General features: G+C 43.8%; 2 non-coding genes and 1 pseudogene across 2 annotated transcripts; all 3 read left to right on the forward strand.

Moving 5' to 3' along the window:
* Positions 1-5552: 5552 nt before the first annotated feature.
* On the forward strand, positions 5553-7478 carry LOC148165582 (small subunit ribosomal RNA). The gene has a single exon (XR_015771348.1). It is a non-coding gene; the product is annotated as a small subunit ribosomal RNA (ribosomal RNA).
* Positions 7479-9094: 1616 nt separating this feature from the next.
* On the forward strand, positions 9095-9251 carry LOC148165583 (5.8S ribosomal RNA). Its single transcript, XR_015771347.1, has one exon. It is a non-coding gene; the product is annotated as a 5.8S ribosomal RNA (ribosomal RNA).
* Positions 9252-9909: 658 nt separating this feature from the next.
* LOC148165584 (large subunit ribosomal RNA) lies at positions 9910-11583 on the forward strand (annotated as a pseudogene; the record flags this gene model as incomplete).

Genomic DNA, 11583 nt, shown 5'->3' on the forward strand with positions numbered 1-11583 from the left:
GTTTTTTGACATTTGACATCTTGACCTAATCTATAGGTCTAAAGATCAGCAATAGAATGGACTTCAAAGTTGATAATAAAGCTTTATTTTTATTATATATCGTAAATGGATTGTGTTTAAGCATAACGTTTGAATGGTTATGCAACCGCTTAAACTAATTGTTGCCGAACTTTCGTCTTTCCTTTGCATTCTTGAATAACGGAAATATAGATGGATTATTTTTGTGCATGAATTTTAAATTGTTATGCAACCATGAAAACACTAATTATTTTCTTTTTTCGGAGTTTTTTCAGATTATTGAAAGTCTGACACAAAACCTGTCCGTAACTGCGGCGTTCTCGCCAAACGCTACAGCTTGAAAAATCTAAAATTCGCATAGTCTAAATGTCCGAGAAAAATCGAAATTAAATGAAAACGAACAAAAGTTCGGACCGAACTAACATTAATCGAAAGTGGATGTCATAATTTTAAGTCCCTAACTAAACGGGATCTAAAACCCTTTCGAAACTGTGGCGTTCGAATTTTGATGAAAATTATTCCAAGTCCAAAGTCGGAACTGAAGCGTTCACATTGAACGCTACAGTTTCGAGAATCTATTCGGAACTGAAGCGTTCACATTGAACGCTACAGTTTCGAGAATCTATTCGGAACTGAAGCGTTCACATTGAACGCTACAGTTTCGAGAATCTATTCGGAACTGAGGCGTTCACTTTGAACGTTACAGTTTCGAGAATTTATTCGGAACTGAAGCGTTCACATTGAACGTTACAGTTTCGAAAGGACAAAATTAACAAAGACCAAAAGTCCGAGAAAAATTGAAATTAAATGAAAATGAACAAAAGTTCGGACCGAACTAACATTAATCGAAAGTGGATGTCATAATTTTAAGTCCCTAACTGAACGGGATCTAAAACCCTTTCGAAACTGTGGCGTTCGAATTTTGATGAAAATTATTCTAAGTCCAAAGTCGGAACTGAAGCGTTCACATTGAACGCTACAGTTTCGAAAATCTATTCGGAACTGAAGCGTTCACACTGGCGATTGCTTATGCAACCATGAAAGCACAAATATGAAACGCTACAGTTTCGAAAACTCATTCGGAACTGAAGCGTTCACACTGGCGATTGTTTATGCAACCATGAAAGCACAAAAATGAAACGCCACAGTTGCGAAAACTCATTCGGAACTGATGCGTTTACACCGAACGCTACAGTTTTGAAACCTCGTTCGGAACTGATGCGTTCAAAAATGTCGAAATTTTTACAAGTCCAGTTTCGGAACTGTAGCGACTGCATGGACTTAGCGCGAAAAGGACACATTCAGTGGGAACTGTAGCGGTAGGGACCCGTAAAAAAAGTAAAAAAAATAATAAAATATTTTATTTTTTGCTTTTTACCTTCCGTATACACAATTTTTTTTTTTTTTTTTTTTTTTTTTTTTTTAAGTCCAAATTGGGAACTGTAGCGGTCAACAGAAAAAAAAACTTTTTCCATCAACCACATACAATTCCCATTTTTAATATAATATTATTATTTATATTAATATTATAATTATTCATAATATATTACTGAACATTTGCTTCTCCTCAGTTTCGTTCTTTGGTTTCCAATATCATTCACTCGATCATATTTAATTCAAGCTTGTTATCGGAGGAGAAACAAGTCTTTCACAATTTTCACCAGTTCTGCTTACCATGTGACGGATCTTTTGTTTTTCAACGGGCGGAACAATAATCGAGATTTTTACTGCTTGGTGTTTCGGGCTTTGTGTTTTATTTTATAGATCCGTCACATTATTCAAGTAAATTATTCAATTCAATTTGTCGTCTGCATTAGAGTCAAGATTATTAATTTCATCTCATTTGCAGACGACTTTGGATAAGAGCACTGGGTGGTCACGTTTTTTAACTAGCGGTGAATTAGCTAATTCGTTCGCAAAATGCACGTTACAGGCGGACTAATTCACATTTCGCTATTCATCGAGAAATTTTTATTCACAGCGGTATATTGTCTTTCTAGAGACTTACCACTTTTTATTTCATCGATGTATTTTTATTTTTAATTTAGCATAATATCATTAAACGGGGTCGCGATGTACGAGAGGTAACAGATCGTACGGACGCGCACATTTGATTTCATGTCAATCCATTCATCGTGCGTACTTGTCCGTCATCGCTGCCACTTACCATCACTACTCCCTATATATGCCACCGCGGCAGCGATCAGCTCTGAATCGCTCGATGCGTGAAACGATCGAAATCCCATAGTGCGCCGGCCGCTCGCTATGGGCGAGGGGTAGAGTAAAACGGTCTGATCGCTCGGTGCAAAAGTCCGTTTGGGTACTTAGAGACGGAATTTTAAAATTCTGATTTCGCAGATCAATTTCAAGGATTATTAGGACTCGAATGCTGTCGACCATGTTTTGTAAAAAAAGTTTTTTACGTTTTTACGGCAATTTGACTGAACGCTACAGTTTCGAAAAAAAGTCGGAACTGTGGCGTTCGATCGAAATTTTTCCAAGTCCGAAGTCGAAACTGTAGCGGTCGACCAAAATTTTTCTAAGTCCGATTCGAAACTGAGGCGTTCGACCGAAATTTTTCCAAGTCCAATTCGAAACTGTAGCGTTCGAACAAAATTTTTCTAAGTCCGAAGTCGAAACTGTAGCGTTCGGCGCTCATTCGTCTAAGTCCGAACTCGGAAGTGTAGCGGTTGACAAATTTACATTGACCAAAAGTCCGAGAAAAATCGAAATTAAATCCAAACGAACAAATGTTTGGGTCGAACTAGCATCGATAGAAGGTAGATTTTATAATTTCAAGCTCCTAATTAAACGGGATCTAAAACCCTCTGGAAACTGAGGCGTTCGAAATTTTGATGAAAATTTTTCTAAGTCCGAAATAGGAACTGTGGCGGTCGAGCGAAATTTTTCTAAGTCCGTAGTCGAAACTGAGGTGTTCGAATTTTTGATAAAAATTTTTCTAAGTCTCATGTTGGAACTGTGGCGGTCGAGCGAAATTTTTCCAAGTCCGAAGTCGAAACTGTAGCGTTCGAACGAAATTTTTCTAAGTCCGAAGTCGAAACTGTAGCGTTCGGCGCTCATTCGTCTAAGTCCGAAGTCGGAAGTGTAGCGGTTGACAAATTTACATTGACCAAAAGTACGAGAAAAATCGAAATTAAATGCAAACGAACAAATGTTTGGGTCGAACTAACATCGATAGAAGGTAGATTTTATAATTTCAAGCTTCTAATTAAACGGGATCTAAAACCCTCTGGAAACTGAGGCGTTCGAAATTTTGATGAAAATTTTTCTAAGTCCGAAATAGGAACTGTGGCGGTCGAGCGAAATTTTTCTAAGTCCGTAGTCGAAACTGAGGTGTTCGAATTTTTGATAAAAATTTTTCTAAGTCTCATGTTGGAACTGTGGCGGTCGAGCGAAATTTTTCCAAGTCCGAAGTCGAAACTGTAGCGTTCGAACGAAATTTTTCTAAGTCCGAAGTCGAAACTGTAGCGGTCGACCAAAATTTTTCTAAGTCCGATTCGAAACTGAGGCGTTCGACCGAAATTTTTCTAAGTCCAATTCGAAACTGTGGCGGTCGAGCGAAATTTTTCTAAGTCCGAAGTCGAAACTGTAGCGTTCGGCGCTCATTCGTCTAAGTCCGAAGTCGGAAGTGTAGCGGTTGATAAATTTACATTGACCAAAAGTCCCAGAAAAATCGAAATTAAATGCAAACGAACAAAAGTTACGGTCGAACTAACACCAAACAAGGGTGGCTGTGATAATTTCAAACCCCTAACTAAACGGGATCTAAAACCCTCTGGAAACTGAGGCGTTCGAAATTTTGATGAAAATTATTCTAAGTCCGAAGTCGGAACTGAGGTGTTCGGTCGAAATGCCGTAAAAACGTAAAAAATATTTTTTTCAAAACACCGTTAACGGCATTCGAGTCCTAATGACCCTTGAAATTGATCTGCGAAATCAGAATTTTAAAATTCCGTCTCTAAGTACCCAAACGGACTTTTGCACCGAGCGATCAGACCGATTTACCCGACCCCTCGCCCATAGCGAGCGGCCGGCGCGCTATGGGATTTCGACCGTTTCGCGCATCGAGTGATTCAGAGCTGAACGCTGCCGCGCTGGCATATATAGGGATAGTAGTGGTGGTATGTAGCAGCGGACAAAAGCGTACGATCGAAATGTGATTTTATGTGCGTCCGATTATCTTGTTACCTCTCGTACACCGCGACTTACCCGTAGTTGGGACGATGGCCGGAATGTGTACCCTGTGGACCCACCATCGTTTGAGGGATGACAAATCTTGCCATTGACCATGCACAGCGAGATTGCGGATGCGGCGAGCGTTTCTATGTTAGCGGTCCAAATGCAATCAAAGATTTTATGTGTTCGTGTCAGAACGACCAAAAATTAACAAATGCGTCAACTCACTAAAGTCCGAGCGAGAATTTTGAAATAAATAAAATTTCATAAACTCGTAACGTGTGAATATTTCTAAAGAGAAATCTCACAATAAACCGTCGCTTTCAATCTAGCGAAGAGTATGGAGAATGTTTGAACTTTTGCTTGTCGACGACGATATTTTTTCTTTACGATAAAATTTCAAGTCGATGTGCCCAAAAATCTCTAAATTTTGAACTGGGAAATTATTTCTTCGTCCGATGAATCGCATTGATCTCTGTTTTTGACGAAAAAAAGACGGATAAAATGCAGCATTCAATCAAGGATATAAAATAAAAGAAAAATTTTCCGTAAAAACTATATTACAATGGAGGATTATGTTTCTACTTTTCGTCCGATGAGTCGCAACAAAAATAAGTAATCCATCCGTCGTTGTTCGTTTAGTCGATCTGAATGCACTGTAAAAATTTATTAAAGTAAAATGTTACGTTTGCATTTCATGAATTTTGACAAACGTGTACCGAAATGTGTACAAATTATTTATTTCGACGACGACGACAACTTAGAACGGATGAATAAAATTAATTGTTGCAAGATTCAAACAAGGATGAAAAAGTCATAGAAAATTATTCCGTAACCATGATATTGGATTATTTTTTCTTCACTCTCTCCTCCGATGAGTCGCAACAAATAAAAATCCATAAATCAATTCATCCGTCGTTGTTCGTTTAGTCGATCTGAATGCACTGTAAAAATTTATTAAAGTAAAAATGTTACGTTGCATTTCATGAATTTTGACAAACGTGTACCCCGAAGTGTGTACAAATTATTTATTTCGACGACGACGACAACTTAGAACGGATGAATAAGAATAAAATTGTTGCAGGAGATTCAATCAAGGATGATGTGAAAAAAATGTCGAAAAATTTTCCATCCAGAAAGATCGCGTGGCGTTACGTCTCTTCTTACGAGGTTTTCGTTTCGCAGACACGCACACTTTCTTCAAAACAATAATAGGAAAGTGTTCAGTTTTTTATAAGAGCAGCAGGTGTCTTTCCGAAATTCTACGATTATTGTAGCTTATATGACTAGAAGGAAAGAAAGACTAAAACTCTCTTATTTTAAAACAAGAACGCAGTTCCCTGGTTGATCCTGCCAGTAGTCATATGCTTGTCTCAAAGATTAAGCCATGCATGTCTCAGTACAAGCCAAATTAAGGTGAAACCGCGAAAGGCTCATTAAATCAGTTATGGTTCCTTAGATCGTACCCACATTTACTTGGATAACTGTGGTAATTCTAGAGCTAATACATGCAAACAGAGCTCCAACCGGAAACGGAAGGAGCGCTTTTATTAGATCAAAACCAATCGGTGGCGGTCTCCGTCATCGTACAACTTGGTGACTCTGAATAACTTTACGCTGATCGCACGGTCTCGCACCGGCGACGCATCTTTCAAATGTCTGCCTTATCAACTGTCGATGGTAGGTTCTGCGCCTACCATGGTTGTAACGGGTAACGGGGAATCAGGGTTCGATTCCGGAGAGGGAGCCTGAGAAACGGCTACCACATCCAAGGAAGGCAGCAGGCGCGCAAATTACCCACTCCCGGCACGGGGAGGTAGTGACGAAAAATAACGATACGGGACTCATCCGAGGCCCCGTAATCGGAATGAGTACACTCTAAACCCTTTAACGAGGATCAATTGGAGGGCAAGTCTGGTGCCAGCAGCCGCGGTAATTCCAGCTCCAATAGCGTATATTAAAGTTGTTGCGGTTAAAAAGCTCGTAGTCGAATCTGTGTCCCGCGCCGCCGGTTCATCGTTCGCGGTGTCAACTGGCGTGCCGCGGGACGTCCTGCCGGTGGGCTTAGCTCGAGAGGGCGGCCCAACTCAATCCCGCCGCGGTGCTCTTCATTGAGTGTCGAGGTGGGCCGGCACGTTTACTTTGAACAAATTAGAGTGCTTAAAGCAGGCTAAAACTTCGCCTGAATACTGTGTGCATGGAATAATGGAATAGGACCTCGGTTCTATTTTGTTGGTTTTCGGAACCCCGAGGTAATGATTAATAGGAACGGATGGGGGCATTCGTATTGCGACGTTAGAGGTGAAATTCTTGGATCGTCGCAAGACGGACAGAAGCGAAAGCATTTGCCAAAAACGCTTTCATTGATCAAGAACGAAAGTTAGAGGTTCGAAGGCGATCAGATACCGCCCTAGTTCTAACCATAAACGATGCCAGCTAGCGATCCGCCGACGTTCTTCCGATGACTCGGCGGGCAGCTTCCGGGAAACCAAAGCTTTTGGGTTCCGGGGGAAGTATGGTTGCAAAGCTGAAACTTAAAGGAATTGACGGAAGGGCACCACCACACCAGGAGTGGAGCCTGCGGCTTAATTTGACTCAACACGGGAAACCTCACCAGGCCCGGACACCGGAAGGATTGACAGATTGAGAGCTCTTTCTTGATTCGGTGGGTGGTGGTGCATGGCCGTTCTTAGTTGGTGGAGCGATTTGTCTGGTTAATTCCGATAACGAACGAGACTCTAGCCTGCTAAATAGGCGTATTTCGACATCCCAAAGGCCCGTCGATCCTGGGTTCGCCCGGTGGTCGTGCGCGGTTTTTACTGTCGGCGTACAAACAATTCTTCTTAGAGGGACAGGCGGCTTCTAGCCGCACGAGATTGAGCAATAACAGGTCTGTGATGCCCTTAGATGTTCTGGGCCGCACGCGCGCTACACTGAAGGAATCAGCGTGTCCTCCCTGACCGAGCGGTCCGGGTAACCCGCTGAACCTCCTTCGTGCTAGGGATTGGGGCTTGCAATTGTTCCCCATGAACGAGGAATTCCCAGTAAGCGTGAGTCATAAGCTCGCGTTGATTACGTCCCTGCCCTTTGTACACACCGCCCGTCGCTACTACCGATTGAATGATTTAGTGAGGTCTTCGGACCGGTACGCGATGGCGTTTCGACGTCGTCGATGTCGCTGGGAAGATGACCAAACTTGATCATTTAGAGGAAGTAAAAGTCGTAACAAGGTTTCCGTAGGTGAACCTGCGGAAGGATCATTAACGTGTCCTCGTACACACGAATTTTGACATATGTATAATTTATTATTATGCATTTTTATTTGATCGTGTCGATGTACACTTTATGTTTTTACAACACCGTCGTCGATGACATGGAGTCGACGGCACGATCTTTTGTCGTGCCGTTGCTTGTTTCTTTTTGAAACACCGTGTGTACGACGTTTTGAACTACGAATCGTACATATTCGGAAAAACAATAGCGTTACGCTGGCCCGCAGCGCCGGTCCTTGCGATCGAGTTTTTCACCTTTTTTGAACGAGAAAAACCGAATTCGCTCGGGCATACGGCTGTTTCTTCGGGTACCTAGATTTTTTGATTTTTTTTGTACTATCTCTCGATCTTTTCCAATGATGGAAAAAAGGAGGGACGCTTTCGGTTTTTCGACCGGATCGCGGAAAGTTGTGAACTCCACCGCGAAAGTCGAAAGACGTTAGAAGTCCTCTTTTTTCGGACACACGGAGAGGATGTAGCAGAGTAGTCGAGAAAGAAGAAAATCGCAGGTGTCGAATTAGGTTACGACTCCGTGGGTTTTAAATGATTTACGCCCGGCTACGGGACCGGCGAGAAACGCTCCCGATTTTACGATTCGCGTGAATGATGTTCGTCGTTAGACGCTTCAAAGAGTTTTTTGAAAGCGCCGTTAAACGAGCGATCACACACACATCACACCTTGCTTTTTTAATGTTTTTGGTAGATGTGGTAAAGTGATTTCGTTAGAAACGGTAAAATTCTCTTTACGGAGCGTACGACTGCACCATTTCAAAATTATATACACCGTCAATCGTCATTAAGTCACGATATAGAACGGTAAACTTGAGGATTTTATGTTAGACGCTCAGTCTGGCACGTCTATAGATTTTTTCGTCAAAATTCACGATCTGTCTTCGGTTTGGCGACGAAAAAATATAGAAAGAAAATTGAAACACGAACACAAAGACCGCCCGCGAAAATCTCTTTTCGCTTACGGCGGATACTAATTCGCTTTTTCATAACGAGTACGATGATGTAATGATGTGTTGATTCCGATCGATCAAAAACCGTCTCTTCGTCACACTTTTTAAAGTGCTTGACACACGCACACTAAATGAAAGACACAATAAAGGAAAACTACCGAAAATGTAGTTTATGAGAGAAAGCAGCATTATTTATTAAAATTATTGCTGAGAAAAAGGAAATTGGCAAATTCCTAATTAAAATCGTATCGAACATGTCCCATCTTCACACATACATGCTCGTACTTTGCGTGTAAAAGCGGAGACCGCGTGAAAAAGAAAAGTGCTTCTTTTTCGGTGCGCGGATACAAATTTGTGTTTGGGTTAATATTTTTTTTAATTTTTTCGTACGCGTAAAACTGAGACCGACGATCGCGTTCCCTTTCAGACGAGAAAGTACGGACGAAAGACAATTAAGAGCGAGAATCATAAATATCCATACCACAACACCGAAATTTTAGACGTGGCACGTTTCGGAACCACGAAGATCATTTTCGTTTCGGATGTACGCACGTACGCAAAAATTTTTGCAAGACGTGTATAGACAGCTGGACGATCGGCATGATCGGGGTTCTTGTGGAACGAGCGTTTAAATTTTAAAAAGATTACCCTGAACGGTGGATCACTTGGCTCGTGGGTCGATGAAGAACGCAGCTAATTGCGCGTCAACTTGTGAACTGCAGGACACATGAACATCGACATTTCGAACGCACATTGCGGTCCTCGGATATAATGTTCCCGGACCACTCCTGGCTGAGGGTCGTGTCAATTTCAAAGACTGCTCGGTTTTCGTTTTCGGACGAAAACGTCGGAGCGTGTTGGATGTGTTGCGACGCGTCGAATAGGTACTCATTAATGTACGTGATCGTCACTTACGTCACGATATAACGACGCACGCCTCGAACGTGTGCCGAGACGTTTACTCGAGCGTGTTTTTTCGTCAAAAAGGACGGGACGGGTATGCTTTGTATTTTTTTTTTACAAAGTCCGTCGGACGTCCACCTTGCGAATCATAAATACGAAAGTGTTTACGTCGGCACATGTTCTTGCGTGGTGTGTCGTAGAATCGTGTGTTTGTGTGCGTTTCTCGTGCAGCGAGTAAATTTGCGCGACATCTTAAGACGCGAAAGCGACCAACTACTACTTGTTGTAGTTGTTGGCTGGTCTTTCGGCGTAGCACGTCCTATTTCTTCAACATGTCGTCATTTAAAAAAAAAAATGGCGTTTTAAGGTTGAGAACGTTATAGACGGTCGTCGTGTCCGAGACGTGTAATGCAAATCGCGACAGACGTCAGATCGTAAGCGTTTCTGTAAACTTAGCCATTTTTTAAAAAGAAAAATGACGAACACGTATAGCAAGGAATGGGAGACGTGTCGTGATCGTCGAAATGACCGAATGAAAAATTTTTATTTTTCATATGCGACCTCAGAGCAGGTGAGACTACCCGCTGAATTTAAGCATATTACTAAGCGGAGGAAAAGAAACTAACTAGGATTCCCTCAGTAGCGGCGAGCGAACAGGGAGAAGCCCAGCACCGAATCCCGCGGCCGAAACCGGACGCCGGGAAATGTGGTGTTAGGGAGGATCCGTCATCCCGAGATCGTGCGGCGCGTCCAAGTCCATCTTGAACGGGGCCACAGCCCATAGAGGGTGCCAGGCCCGTAGCGACCGCTGCCGATAACGGGAGGATCTCTCCTCAGAGTCGGGTTGCTTGAGAGTGCAGCCCTAAGTGGGTGGTAAACTCCATCTAAGGCTAAATATGACCACGAGACCGATAGCGAACAAGTACCGTGAGGGAAAGTTGAAAAGAACTTTGAAGAGAGAGTTCAATAGTACGTGAAACCGTTCAGGGGTAAACCTGAGAAACCCGAAAGGTCGAAAGGGGAGATTCAGCGTGACTCGATGGCGGCGCTGGACGATCGTGTGACAGATGGCGTACGCGTCGTTTGCACCTTTCGTTTTGTCGATCTGCCGTCGAACGCGTGCACTTCTCCCCCTGTAGGACGTCGCGATCCGTTGAGTGCCGGTCTAAGGCCCGCGGTGGAGCTCGTTCGGACGGTTCGCCGTTCGCCGAATGAACCCGTGGTGTTTCCCGATCGGCTCGCTCGACGGTATACAGATGGCGCGGGGCCGCTACACAGTTAGCGTCCGACCTTCGGCAAGCGCGCCCGTCGTGATGGTGATCGGACCTGGTGCCGGTCCCGTCCCCGGGTGGCTGTTCGCTGAGGTGTTCTCGGACAGACCTCGTTGAAACGCCGATCTGCGACGCTATAGCTTTGGGTACTTTCAGGACCCGTCTTGAAACACGGACCAAGGAGTCTAGCATGTGCGCGAGTCATTGGGATTTAACTAAACCTAAAGGCGCAATGAAAGTGAAGGTCCGCCTTGCGCGGACCAAGGGAGGATGGGCGGTCGTTACGGCTGCCGCCCCGCACTCCCGGGGCGTCTCGTTCTCATTGCGAGAAGAGGCGCACCAAGAGCGTACACGCTGGGACCCGAAAGATGGTGAACTATGCCTGGTCAGGACGAAGTCAGGGGAAACCCTGATGGAGGTCCGTAGCGATTCTGACGTGCAAATCGATCGTCGGAACTGGGTATAGGGGCGAAAGACTAATCGAACCATCTAGTAGCTGGTTCCCTCCGAAGTTTCCCTCAGGATAGCTGGCGCTCATAGCATACGAGTTTCATCCGGTAAAGCGAATGATTAGAGGCATTGGGGTCGAAACGGCCTCAACCTATTCTCAAACTTTAAATGGGTGAGATCTCCGGCTTGCTCGAACTATTGAAGCCGCGAGACTCGAATCAGAGTGCCAAGTGGGCCATTTTTGGTAAGCAGAACTGGCGCTGTGGGATGAACCAAACGCCGAGTTAAAGCGCCTAAATCGACGCTTATGGGATACCATGAAAGGCGTTGGTAACTTAAGACATCAGGACGGTGGCCATGGAAGTCGGAATCCGCCAAGGAGTGTGTAACAACTCACCTGCCGAAGTTACTAGCCCTGAAAATGGATGGCGCTGAAGCGTCGTGCTTATACTCGGCCGTCAGAGGCATGTGCGGTCAGGTTATTAAATTAACCGGCCATGAAGCCCTGAC

The sequence above is a fragment of the Gnatocerus cornutus genome, unplaced genomic scaffold, assembly GCF_029298725.1.
Source record: "Gnatocerus cornutus isolate USDA-ARS CGAHR unplaced genomic scaffold, icGnaCorn1.1 ctg00000276.1, whole genome shotgun sequence".
Classification (NCBI taxonomy): domain Eukaryota; kingdom Metazoa; phylum Arthropoda; class Insecta; order Coleoptera; family Tenebrionidae; genus Gnatocerus; species Gnatocerus cornutus.